Below are 10,468 nucleotides of genomic sequence, written 5' to 3'. Positions count from 1 at the left end.
TTAATAAGGAAAGGTTTTACCATAAATTTATTGAATTAATTTTCAACTCTTAAATATTAGAAAAAATTATGAAAAGACGATTTTTTTCTAAAACTAATACTTTTATTGAAGGGAAAAAAATTCAAACAACATTTCAACATTTCTAAGACCCTTCACACTTTTAATATATACTTGTTTAATCGCACGTGTCTCGCACGTGTAACATTTAATTATTTAAAATTAGACGATCTTGTTTATTGCAAAGGTTTTTAATGAAATTTAAAAAGTTTAAATAACTTCTTAAAGATCTTTCACACTTTAATATAATAATGTAAACAAAACATATATTTTATTGTAAGCACATATATATTTTTTTTCAAAAGTTTCAAGTGGTTAATGAATCGTCACTTGTGCATTTGTCATGTAGTACCTCTTTTCCTTAATGCTAGCTAGAGGCTAAGAGAGACGCATCGATTTGAACGATATTTGTAGTACGGTTTTTTTTATATATTTAAAATTTTTCCTTATTTTTAAAGTCACATCTTTAGAAAATCTTTGATTACTTACATAAAACATTTAAAATTTTGGTCCTTATATTTTTCTTTTTCTCACGCTTTCATATTTATTTATAGATTTTTTAAATATGCTTAAAGTGAACTTTAATTGATTTAGAATTCTTACACTAATTAAAAAGATATTAATTTTCATTAATTTTTATGAATTCTAAATATTTTACTATAAATATTTAAGTAATTTTTAACTCTTAAATATTAGGAAAATAGTGAAAAGACGATTTTGTCTAAAAGAAAAGACTTTTAATGGAGGACAAAAAAGTTCAAATAATATTTTTAAGGTCTTTACACTTTTAATATAGTATAGATATAGATTAATGTTATATACATCTACATCTACAATATATTATTTACTATTTTCTCAAATTATTGTCCTTTAATTATTTTTTTAATAAATAATTTAAAATCAACTAAAATTTGATTTTGGCAAAGTTGTCCAAATATTAGTATAGTACGTGTTACTACTATTTGTGTTGTATATTATTTGTTTCTTTGTATAGAATTAAGACTTGATTTTTTTATTTTGCAAAAATGTTTTTTATGTCTTCTGTTTTGGACTTGAGGAATAAGCAATTCATGATAGAATTTATTTACACCATATTGATTACTCTAGTTTCAATTTCTTAGATATTTCTTTAACTTTACAAATGTTATTTTGCATATTTCAAAGAATAAAAAATTTAATACATAAATTTAGTTGATTTCAAAGTCATAAATATAAAAAAAATAATTAAATTCCTACATAGAAGAGAAGATTATAATATTAGCATGAACACAATTTTTACTGCGTGAATTTAATAGAACTATTAACATAGGCTTATAAACCGACTTGAACATAAATAGAAAAAGGGACACGAGATGCCTATCTTTTTTATGTTGACGTGTATGCCAATGTCCATAGCAAAGTTATAGTCATGCGACAGTTTCGATTAGAAATTTTCAATTAAAAATTTGAGAAAATTATCAAAAAGGAAGAATTTATTGTCAAAGAAACATTAATTATGTATGATTCATATATAATCCTTAAATTTAATAACTAAAAAAAATTAAAAATATAAAAAATAATGATAAAGAATTTTTTTAAAAAGAGACTTCAATCAAAACCAAAATATAATAATAAAAAAAAGCATAGAAGTAGAAGAAGTCATGCGACCTGTGGAATCTACGCTCTTATACTTGATTAGAACAACATATACACATAAATAACGTAAGTTATAATATTTTTGACTATTCAACCTTTTTCCTAGTGCTTCGCGGGGAATTAATAACTCAATCATGAATTTGTGGTCGTATGATTATGATATCAGTTGAATTCAATGCAATAACAAGGTCAATTTTTCTACAATAGCCAAAGACACAATGAAAGTATAATATTTATTGGTATAAATGAATTCAAAACCTAAATAATTAATTTCTAATAAACAAAAGATGCACAGATTTTAGTGGTAGAGCTATTTGTATAAAAAAAATGTACTATATTATTTTCTTTGGTACAAATAATTACTGATTAATTATATCATTGTATTTCAAAAGATATACACCATGAACATAAAAATATCATATGTTTAAATTTTAGAACATCTTATAACTATAAAAAAAAAAAAACTGTACCACTTACAAAACAAAAGCAAAATAACAAAATATGAAAAAAAGAATAGCAATTAAAAACAGGAATAAACAGACAATACTCAAGCAAATTGAAATCACCTTATTAAAAAAATTATTACCTAATATCAAGACATAACTGAGGAGAATCAAATGAACAATGACCGAAAGTTTAAAACATGGTAAGTATCTTCAAATTCTTTTATAATCACATTTAGTAGAATTTGTGTTGCTCAATGATTCTTGAATATATTCTTTTAAAATTATATTTCAAAGGACAAAAAGTTTAAAATATGGTAAGTATCCTTTAATAATCACTTTTTAGTAGAATTTGTCTTCTTCAATGATTCTTCAATTTATATCCTTTTAAAATTGTGTTTCAAATCTGACTAAATTCAATTGCGTTTAGAATTAAGGTCCATGCAAATTTTAAAAGTAAAAGAACAATTTTTTCTATTGTAGATTGTCATTAATTCTATTGATTTCTAATAAGAAAAGGTTTTACCATTAACATATTTAAAAATTGAAAACCATCAAACCGATCCAATATACATAACCAGAATCGAACCGATAGATGCACACCCCGACTTCCAACACACTTCGTCTTCACGTCACTCCCTAGCCCACATCTCAACCACCCAGCCACAACAACACCACTTAGTTCCCACCTTTCATAATATTTATCTGGTTGATATACAAATACTTTAGAAAAATAAGTTTTACTTACATTCAGAACACAAGAAATAAATAAATTAAAAAATCCACTTATTTTTCATGAAAAACATAATCCTTTACAGCAAACACATGATATTAGCTTCTTTTCCCCTTCAATGATCAGAACGACATTTAATTTGCACACACTACACATAAGTATCCAAATAATGACTGTGTCACATAAAGCAAAACTAAGGTGAAATGTTACACTAGTTCAGAAAACGGTTTTGGAAATAAAAAAACAGAAGAAAACCATGTTTTATGATAAAACCGTGTTTTATGTTGAATATGCAAAATCCCCACTTTGCATGTCTTAAGTTTCCCGACTATATGTTGATTTTATATATTTTCGCAATTCAAACTCTTAATTCTTTTTCTAAAGAATCAAACGTAATTGCTTTAATTTTCATTTTTGAAATGTTATGAAGGACCTTTCTTACAACTGAGGTAGATTATTCTTTTCCTCCCCCCCCCCCCCCCCCACCCCTCCCCCGCAAACACTCTACGCTGAATCTTTCTGTTTAATCGAAAAATACTATGAAAAGTTCAAAATATCCGTCGTTGTATATCGCAGACAAACGTTTAGAGTAATACGATGTAAATAAATGAAAGAGAAAGAGAGCGCGTGGACATCATAGATTCATAATCATTTCATGTGCATCATTTGTACCCCCAATTTTTGAGTAATAATATATACTCCTCTTTTGGGGCATGCCAAGTTGAATAAGTAAAGTGGAGATATACAGATAATTCATAAAAACAACATTTAATTGTGTAATTTAACTTTCCTCCAAGCCTACTTTTTTTTTTATTAATCATTCTAAATCAAATAGAGAAAGGACTAATAATTAACAAACAACAGTTTTGACCAAAATAAATTATTTTTTAAATTAATTCACCAAAGTAGTACTTTTTTTGAAACTTTACAAAATTAGTATAAATGCACTTGTTAGTAACGTATTAAGTTATATTTTATTTTAAAAATCAACGAATCAAAAGGTAATTGGTTGACGGTGTTAAAGTAGGTATCATTACTGAAATAATATTTTTGGCTTAAAATGTTATTGTTACTAACGAGATTTTGTAACTATGCCACTACTGAATATTTGTACAGATATCATTAAAGTCGTTTGTGGCCGGGCGATGCAACTTTATTAAATTTAAATTCGTACAAAATTCGAATTATATTAATTTCAAAATATATTAGTCCCAAATAAATATTGCGGATTAATATAATTGGATTAATTATTTAAGTCCAAACATATATGGGTTTAATTAAAGTCCAATTTTTATTGGGTTAGCCCATTGATTTGGGCTACAAATGATGAGCCCACTTTAATAAGCTCAAGATATTGTCATATTCTAGAGGCCCAAATAAGCGTCACGTGTCAAATGACGTGGCATGTCAAGTCAAGTAAAGGAGCCAATAGGACCATGCCACATGTCAAAATGATGCAGCAGACCCATGAAATAAAAGCCCATAAAAAGGCGCCACATCACTTAAATCTAATTGGTCAAAGGAAATCCATATTCATCATGACTCTTCCTTTCCTACAACTATAAATAGGGGTCTCATAATTCAGAAAAAAGAGACCCCAAAATGCTAACAAGAAGTAAGAGAAAGCTCATGGATCAAACGTCACAATTTTTCTACAAAGCTCAAGTATTCAAATCAAGTTCATCAAGATTCAAGATCAAGACCGCAATATTCAAGAACAAGCTCAAAAGCCCTTGAATTCAAGCACAAGTCAAGATCAAGTCTCTCAAACCCATCAGATCAAGTTCAAATTCAAGATCAAGCTTTAAGCCGTTGAATTTATATTTGAAAAGGCGAATCATAGGATTCATAGAGATTATAACACTCACATATTGAAATCAATAAATTGATTGTTGCAGTATATTTTCTTGTCTCGATTATTTATTTTTCGACTCCGAGAATTTTACTGTCCAACAAATTTTGGCACGACCAGTGGAACAATCTCTACCTCTCATCTCATCTTTTTCAATATCAATATTGAAGAACATTGAAATGACTTCCACGATAGAAGAACAGCTAGCAAGTTTGGCTAAAGCAGTTGAATACTTAACAAATGCGTGCAAGAACGAGATGATAAACTTTTCAGGTTAACAAATTATATGGAGCGCATGTACGAGAAAGAATCAAGTCAGAAACTCATGAATCTTCCTGAAATTCAAGAGAAAAAAGAGTCGTTCATAAGGCAAACAACAACGACCAAAGAGCTTTAAGTCTCTGCTGAAGGTTTGATTCCTATTGGTCAATTGAAAGACTTCATCATGGGAGCAATCAAAGATAAATATGAGTCCTCGTCCAAATTTTCTCTCACATATGCAAAGCCGTATACACTAAGGATTGATAACTTGAAGATGCCTGATGGATATCAGCCTCCTAAGCTTTAACATTTTGATAGCAAATGTGACCCTAAACAACATATAACACAATTTATTGAGACTTGCAATGATGCTGGAACATATGGTAATCATCTTGTCAAGCAGTTCGTACGATATCTTAAAGAAAATGCCTATGATTGGTACACCGACCTCGAACCTGGTTCTATAGATAGTTGGGAGCAATTAGAGCTAGAATTTCTTAATCATTTCTATAGCACAAGAAATATAGTTAGTATGACTAAACTTACAAAGGTTCGCTAAGATGAAGATGGGCTAGTTGTTAACTTTATCAATCGATGGAGAAGTTTGAGCCTCAACTGTAAAGATTGCCTCAGTGAAACTTCTAGCATCGAAATGTGCATTCAAGGCATGAATTGAGATCTTTGCTACATCTTGCAAGCATTAAAACCCAATATATTTGAAGAGTTGGTAACTCATGTGCATGATATGGAATTAAGCATGGCTATAAGAGGAGATTAATGGATGTTTTTCTGTAAGCCTTACGAAGTTGAAGATATAGAAGACCTTTATAGTGGGGGGCAAGTTTACACCCGAAGCTGAATTCGAAAAGACTATTTATGTTTGAGCGTTCCTCAATGCATGAGCTTAAACTGCAAGTTACAAAACTTATCAACACACGAGTCTAAACTGTAAGTTAATTTGCTCCTCAACGCATGAGATTAAACTGCAAGTTATAAAACTCCTCAATGCACGAGCCTAAATTGCATATCACCAATCTCTTTAAATTTGAGCTAAATATTACAAAGCTTATCAAATTATGAGCTAAATTTTCAAATCACAAAACTCTTCAAATTCGAGAAAAATCTCCAAGTTGACATGCTCCATAAAAAATGAGCCTAAACTGTATATCACCAATCTCTTTAAATTTGAGCTAAGTATTCAAGTTTAAATGCTCCTCAAAATACGAGCCTAAACTGTATATCACCAAGCTCTTCAAATTTGAGCTAAATGTTACAAAGCTCACTAAGTTGCAAGCTAAATTTTCAAAATCACAAATCTCTTCAAATTTGAGCTAAGTATTCAAGTCAAAATAATCCTCGAAACACGAGCCTAAACTGTATATCACTAAGCTCTTTAAATTCGAGCAAACTCTTCAAGTCTAAACACTTATTAAGGCACGAGTATAAACTGCATGGACACTCCTCAAGACACAAGTATAAACTGCATGTACACTCTTTAAGGCACGAGTATAAACTGCATGAACACTCCTCAAGGCACGAGTATAAACTGCATGCACACTCCTTAAGGCACGAGTATAAACTCCATGTAAACTCCTGACCCGTAAGAATGTAAACTATGTACGGCTAAAAAAAAGAAATAAAGAAGTCCGCTAGGTTGAAAATCTCAAAAGAGGCGGCCTAGGCAAAAGTTAGGACGCAAAAAAAAAAATACTCACCCAGAACTACGTTGTGACTTGATCCTCTTTACTGGGGTATGTAGGCGCTTGGAATTTTATTCTGAGTTTAGTTGCATGAGTGTCAAAAAAAATATGTTCCTGCAGTATATACCATATGCATACTAAGTATGAAACTATTCTAATTAAATTGTGGACTTACTCTAAATTTTTGTGACTCAATAGGGGCAACTCGTCGAAAAGAAAGAGAGTTTCTTCAATGGGATTTAGAATGCCAAAGTTCTTCAAGCCTACAACTAGAAGGATCTCAAAATTCTCATGCCTTAAGGTGGACAATATTTTCACCTTACGCGGGCCTCTAACGAGTTTATCCTTAAAGGATATTGAAATTTTCATGCCTTAACATGGACAAGATTTGTTCCTTTGCAGCTTAAGCTGACCTCTCACGGGTTTATCCTTAAAAGGATATCAAAATTTTCATGCCTTAAGATGGACAAGATTTATCCCTTTGCACCTTAATTTGACCTCTCACGAGTTTATCTTTAAAGGATATCGAAATTTTCATGCCTTAAGGTGGACAAGATTTGTCCCTTTGCACCTTAAGCTAGCTTTTTATGGGTCTATCCTTAAAGGATATCAAAATTTTTATGCCTTAAGATGGACAAGATTTGTCCCTTTGCACTTGGCCTCTCATGGGTTTATCCTTAAAGAGATATAGAATTTTCATGTCTTAAGGTGGTCAAGATTTGTCCCTTTGCACCTTAAGCTGATCATCGAAAAGGGCCCATACTTAGAGGAGACTATCGCATAAATGCATCAGTAAAAGGGCTCATACTTAGAGAAAACCATCGCATAAATGCATTAGTAAAAGGGTCTATACTTAGAGAAGGCCATTGCATAAATGCATTGGTAAAAGGGCCCATACTTAAAGAAAACCATGCGCCTTCAAGCAAAAAAAATTTTGGACTTAAGGTGACGCAAGCGAAGTTAAAATCTCACCCCTTAAGCCGATGTTCACCGTCTTCAAGAAAAAAAATTTGAACTTAAAGGTGACGGAGGCGAAGTTAAACTCTTGCACCTTAAGACGATGTTCATCGTCTTCAAGCAAAAAAATTTCAAACTTAAGGTCATGGAGGTGAAGTTAAACTCTCGCACCTTAAGCTGATTTTCACCATCTTCAAGTGAAAGTTTTCGGACTTAAGGTGACGGAGGTGAAGTTAAACTCTCATACCTTAAGCTGATGTCCACCGTCTTCAAGTAAAATTGTTCGGACTAAAGGTAAAGGAGGCGAAGTTAAACTCTTGCACCCTAAGATGATTGTTTCATATTGCTATTTGTTTCAATCCTCCAAAAACAAAACAAAAAAAAGAGAGGAAACAAGAAAGAAAGTAAAAACACAAATAGAAAGGATGTTAACTACCAGAGAGTTGTGATCTTGAAAGTTGTATATCACCAACTTGGATTGAGACAAGATGACTTGATGAGAATAAAGCCCTCAAAATCTAGTTTGAAACAATCAAAATGCTCTTTTTTGGTGATGGTCTCACATCAAGATATAAATTATTTGGTGAGACAACGCAAATCTGGAATCCTCTGTCAGACAACATATAAGATCGCCTTCAACAAAATCATCCAGAATAATTCAAGAAGTTTTTAAATCCAAATTTTGAATATGTTATACATGCATATTTCCGTCATCTGTAGGAACAATTGGATCATAATTTCGATACTCTCACATTGATATATAATTTTTTTGGTGATGTCGCGTAAATCTGAAATTGTTGATGCATCAAAACTCAATATTGATTTTGGGATAACACCTGAAAATATCTCAATTGTATTAAATTATGAATTTTGGATATGTTATACATATTTTTGTCTAGTTTCACAAGAATCAAGCGGCTTGTGATTTCATCCTTACTATTTCAAGATATGAAAGTTTTAGTAAATTCGCGCAGATCTGAAATTTTCAGCATGATAAAATTTAGGGCTAATTTCAAAAAATTATCGAGAATATATTGAAGGAATTTGAACCTTAATTTTGGATATGTTATAGATCTTGAAGTCTAGTTTCTAGAATACCAAATGGTTCATGATTTTGATATTCCTACAATTAGATATGAATTTTCTACCACTAACATGCTGTGCTGAAAAAAAGTAACGAAAATAAGAGAAAAGTAGGAGGCAAAGAAATTACCTCAATATTATTGATGGCTTGAAAACTCCAAAATTGATATTGAAAAAGTGGAAAAACTACCTCCTTTTATAGAGTTGTAGGATGGATGTTTCCTTCTCCAATATAAATTCAGATTGGAATAACTTCCATCTCTAAATTCAAATTAAAGATGTTTATAAATTCAGATTGGAATAGATTCCATTTCTAAATTCAAATTGGAGATTGTTTCCTTCCCCATACAAATTCAAATTGGAGGTTATTTTCTTTTCCGATACAAATTCAAATTGTAGGTTGTTTCCTTTTCCCATACAAATTCAAATTGGAGGTTCTTTTTTTCTCCAATCTAAGTTCAAATTGGAAAAGTTTTATTCCTAATTAAGTAAGGCGATGAAAAATTCTTCCAAAATCTATTTGAAATTGAATATCATGTCTCACCAATGGGTCTTAAGTGTAGAGATTCAAGGAAAAAAATAAGAGAGTTTTGAGAGGCAATATCAATATAGTTTGACTTTAAATTTTTGAATGAGATATTCATATGTATGAAAATTGTTCAAGCACGAAGGAAACATGCTTAAATAATCATACTTCAAGGCTAGTCTCCAAAATATCAAATGTCTCGACAAGTCTTGAAGTAGGGGGCATTTGTGGGCGATGCAATTTTATTAAATTTAAATTCGTACAAAATTCAAATTATATTAAATTCAAAATATATTAGTCCCAAATAAATATTATGGATTAATATAATTGGATTAATTATTTAAGTCCAAACATATATGAGTTTAATTAAAGTGTAATTTTTATTGGGTTAGCTCATTGATTTGGGCTACAAATGATGAACCCACTTTAATAAGCTCAAGATATCGTCATATTCTAGAGGCCCAAATAAGCATCACGTGTCAAATGACGTGGCATGTCAAGTCAAGTAAAGGAGCCAATAGGACCATACCACATGTCAAAATGATGCAGCAGGCCCATGAAATAAAAGCCCATAAAAAGGCGCCACATCACTTAAATCTAATTGGTCAAAGGAAATCCATATTCATCATGACTCTTCCTTTCCTACAACTATAAATAGGGATCTCATAATAAGAAAAAGGAGACTCCCAGAATGCTAACAAGAAGTAAGAGAAAGCTCGTGGATCAAATGTCACAATTTTTCTACAAAGCTCAAGCATTCAAATCAAGTTCATCAAGATTCAAGATCAAGACCGCAATATTAAAGAACAAGCTCAAAAGCCCTTGAATTCAAGCACAAGTCAAGATCAAATCTCTCAAACCCATCAAATCAAGTTCAAATTCAAGATCAAGATTTAAGCCGTTGAATTTATATTTGAAAAGGTGAATCATAGGATTCATAGAGATTGTAACACACATATATTGAAATCAATAAATTGATTGTTGCAATATATTTTCTTGTCTCGATTATTTATTTTTCGACTCCGAGAATTTTAATGTCCAACATTGTTATTATGAATCGTGTTTGAAGGCTTAACACGTGATGCATAATAAAGACTTTTACGACAAATTTCATACAAATATTTTGAGGTGGCAGAGTTTGCAAACTCTCATTACTAACAGTAATGTTTTTTAAGCCAAAAATATTACAGTTAATAATAGTTCCAACTTTAACATCGCCAG

This window comes from Capsicum annuum, chromosome 1 (genome assembly GCF_002878395.1).
Source record: "Capsicum annuum cultivar UCD-10X-F1 chromosome 1, UCD10Xv1.1, whole genome shotgun sequence".
Taxonomy (NCBI): Eukaryota; Viridiplantae; Streptophyta; class Magnoliopsida; order Solanales; family Solanaceae; genus Capsicum; species Capsicum annuum.
The sequence above is the reverse complement of the archived record's forward strand: the minus strand, read 5'-3'. Positions refer to the sequence as shown.